We start from the raw sequence: 3,596 nt of genomic DNA on the forward strand, positions 1-3,596 counted from the left end.
AGTTCAGGTAGTAGTTAGACTGTTGAGAACATTACTCTTCATTACTAATGTTTTTAATTTTACATTTTTTATTAGTTTTTACCCTGATAAAAAAATTATTCAACTTATAAATTTGTTTTTATCTTTCAATATTTTATTTTATTCCCTCTTATATTCAATATAAGTATTAAATAAGTCCTAAAAAGTCGTTGTTTGATGATAAAATATGCTGAGATTAGTCAATTTATTTATTTAATACTTAAATAAGAAAACGTAACAGCATGCACGAAGTCAGAAGTTATTATGTAACCAACGATATCTGGCTGTTGAAGAATATCACGCGTCTAAAATTGGAAATCTCAACCCTTCATCCCATCAAAACAACCCTATATATAATAGTGGGTATGTTTTCCCTAATTTCAATTCAATTTCACCCCTTTCAATCTACCACGTATCAAGAATTAGGTTTTCAAAGAAGAAGGACGCGATCTTATTGAGGACCTAGTATCAGGCTATGGTGAGATCGAGCAAAGAAGAGCCTACTACAGTAAGATTCAAAGAAGGCCATGACGAGATTATCGAGCAACTTCTGGTTCGTAGCACTGGAACCAGGTATCCCAACCCCAGACCTGATCGGGTATGGTAATCTACAATTGAAAGCGCTACTTCCGTAGTCTATGGTCCCGCTAAGGCATTCATGGCCCTAACTCTGCTCTGGACAGTTTCTTGTTCTCTCTATTTAAGATCTACTCGCCAATCGTGCTTTTCCTACGAATTGGTGCGATTACTTTGCGATTCGACTTTTTTCTTGCTTACGTCCTTTCACTCTTACGTGTTCGTGTTTTATTTTTTTTCCAGGATTTGAAGCCCGGTGTCACCGTTCAGAGGTGTCATGATCGTGTTCTTGTTGATTGTTTTGTGAAGGCTCGGTGAATATAGCGCGGATCGCGAGAACAAGATTAGGCCGGTGCAGCGGTTCATTCTTGCCGTTCCTTTGTGGTGTTCTTGGCATTCGGATTTCAAGAATGATACTAGGGTTTTTGAGGGGAAATCTTCGGTGTAAATGGTAGAATGAATATTTGGGGATGAAGTGGTTGTCGAGAACTTTGTCTACCGACCTTTGCCATGACAGGTGCGCTTGCATGGCAGGTCAAAAAAATTAATAAAAAAAAGATTATTTGTGGGTTTTGAGGGAGAACGTACGGGAATTCCCGGGTTCTCCCTCTGGTGTGGGGTGTGGTGCCGTGTTTGATGTGTTCCTTTTCCTTCCTTCGCCCTTTCTTTTATATCTTTCTTTTCCTCGCTCTCACTCCTTGCCATGGATACACCACCACTGGACTCGCTTCGCCTTCCATCTAACGACATTCATCTAACGAGGTATCGTATAAATCTAATTTTTCATTTACAATAACGCCTTTCCTTTTTCGCAACATAGTCAATATACAAATAACAACGACAAAATGAATACAATTGCAAACATTAATTAATTGAATTAAGGAATTCGTATATGAGAAATGAATCACATGTAGTTTATCTTTCCACATGGTGAATTAGTAATTGAAGTGATATTATCATGTAAATTCTAATATAACAGCTTGGATGATAGATTCGTAACAGCAACATTGATCCTTCGGTCGACTTCTATAATAACTTTAGTCAAGAGACGATACTTCAATTGATTGAGATTTTTCCCACTGTAAACTTAAATTCTTCTTCATCTTTAAATTTTGCAACGCTATTACTACGAGTATCATTTTCGGTTGAGTTCTTATAATTATTTGTAACCCAAAATATTTTGTCCTTGACTTTAGCATTTCAATTTCCGACATGCATAGATTTTTCTGTAGATATACTCGTTCGTATGAAGTCTTTGCAGCCTGAAGGGTATAAACGGCACCGTTAGCAGTGATCTTCCTCAGCTTGACTGGAAAGAATTACAAGGTTTCAAGTCTACAAATTCAAGAAACGTTTCAAATATGTACTTAATCATTAATTTTTGGAGGTAGCCTCCTCAAATTTTATTTAATAAAGTGTCATATTCACGGTTTTCAGTCTATGGAATAATTCCGTATTGGCCTTTGGTATATTTTGTCAAATTATGTTGGTGATCAATCATTTTATATATGTTTTATGGATTGAGTGGTTTTACAGCAGTAAAACAATAGTTATGTCTATAAAAAAATTCTTTATGAGCATTGACTTTTGATTTTATTGAGTTTTTTTTTGTGTGATCCAACAATGAATTGAAAGATTTTGGTCATAATGAATGAAGTTTTATAGAAGAGACATTGCTAATAGTAAAAGAACTTGTTATCATTTGTATAAATTGTAAACCATAGTGTGAATGATATGATAATGACATGAACCTGAAATATGAAATAGATAATCATATATTTCCTTTTGATTCACTCAAACTATCTCAACTGTAATGCATTTCAATTCATTTAAACAATCATATAGTTCCGTTTTGTTGAACCACTTTTAGAGTTTAGTACAATTTTACTATAATTCAATTCTGTTAAGTCAGTTTGACCACCCCTAGTGTTAACTAGATGAATATACTAGTGTTAACTGACTAACTTCTTTCAATTTATTATCTGTACTGAGAAACTTTTAGGCATGTTTTAAATTTGATATTACATTGGTTATAGTGGGATAGGTGATGTTATGTATTCCGCTTATTGTCTTATGGTCACTTAACACAATAAGACACTTCATCTTTGTTTGACACCATTTTTAGGAGATGAAAGCCACCATTTTGGCAATTGTTTTGCAATGATGAATGGGGATTTTTTTATTAACTTTCTTACCATATCTTTATGTTGTATTTGTTTGTATAGTTTGTTAAAGTACTGGTTGCAGCCGGAAGGGTGTGAACAGTGTTTCATGTATTGCAGTGATCTTCCTTGGCTTGACTGGAAAGAATTGCGAGGTTTCAGGTCTACAAAAGACTTTTCAAATATATGTACTTAAGCATCAAGGTTTCAGGTCTACAAAATCCTTATTCAAAGAAATGTTTCAAATATATGTACTTAATCATCAATATTTGGTTGTAGCCTCCTCAAATTTTATTTAATAAAGTGCCATATTCAAGGTTTTCAGTCTATGGAATAATTATGTATTGGCCTTTGGTTTATTTTGTCAAATTATGTTGGTGATCAATCACTTTATATGTTTTTTGGATGGAGTGTGATTGCCGCAGTAAAAAAAAATACGTATGTCTATAAAAATTCTTTTATGAGGATTGACTTTTGATTTTATTGAGTTATTTTGTGTGATCCATCCAACAGTGGATTGAAAGATTTTGGTCATTAATGAATGATGGATGTTTTATAAAAGTGACATTGCTATTAGTAAAAGAACTTGTTATAATTTGTATCAATTGTAAACCAAAGTTTGAATGATGATGACATGAACTTGAAATAGATAATCGATATGATAAGATATTTGATTAAATTAAGCATGAACTTGAAATAGATAATTGATTATATCGATTATCTTATATAAGTGATAATTTATTAAATTATACTTGAACCCAATCCAAATAATATGACATTTTATTTAATAAAATATATTTTTCTATCATTAAAAAAAATATCAACCATTTTAATTGTGGT

General features: G+C 32.9%; 1 long non-coding RNA gene across 3 annotated transcripts; it reads left to right on the forward strand.

The window, feature by feature from the left end:
- The first annotated feature begins 266 nt into the window (after nt 1-266).
- LOC137808385 (uncharacterized) lies at nt 267-2,957 on the forward strand. 3 transcript variants are annotated; one of them, XR_016519282.1, is made up of 3 exons: nt 267-757; nt 838-1,356; nt 2,820-2,957. It is a non-coding gene; the product is annotated as an uncharacterized LOC137808385 (long non-coding RNA). The 3 variants fall into 3 exon arrangements; XR_016519281.1 differs by lacking the exon at nt 2,820-2,957 and adding an exon at nt 1,815-2,035; XR_016519280.1 differs by lacking the exon at nt 2,820-2,957 and adding an exon at nt 1,827-2,035.
- Nucleotides 2,958-3,596: the final 639 nt, after the last annotated feature.

Source organism: Phaseolus vulgaris, chromosome 3 (assembly GCF_051622355.1).
Source record: "Phaseolus vulgaris cultivar YP4 chromosome 3, ASM5162235v1, whole genome shotgun sequence".
Lineage (NCBI taxonomy): Eukaryota > Viridiplantae > Streptophyta > Magnoliopsida > Fabales > Fabaceae > Phaseolus > Phaseolus vulgaris.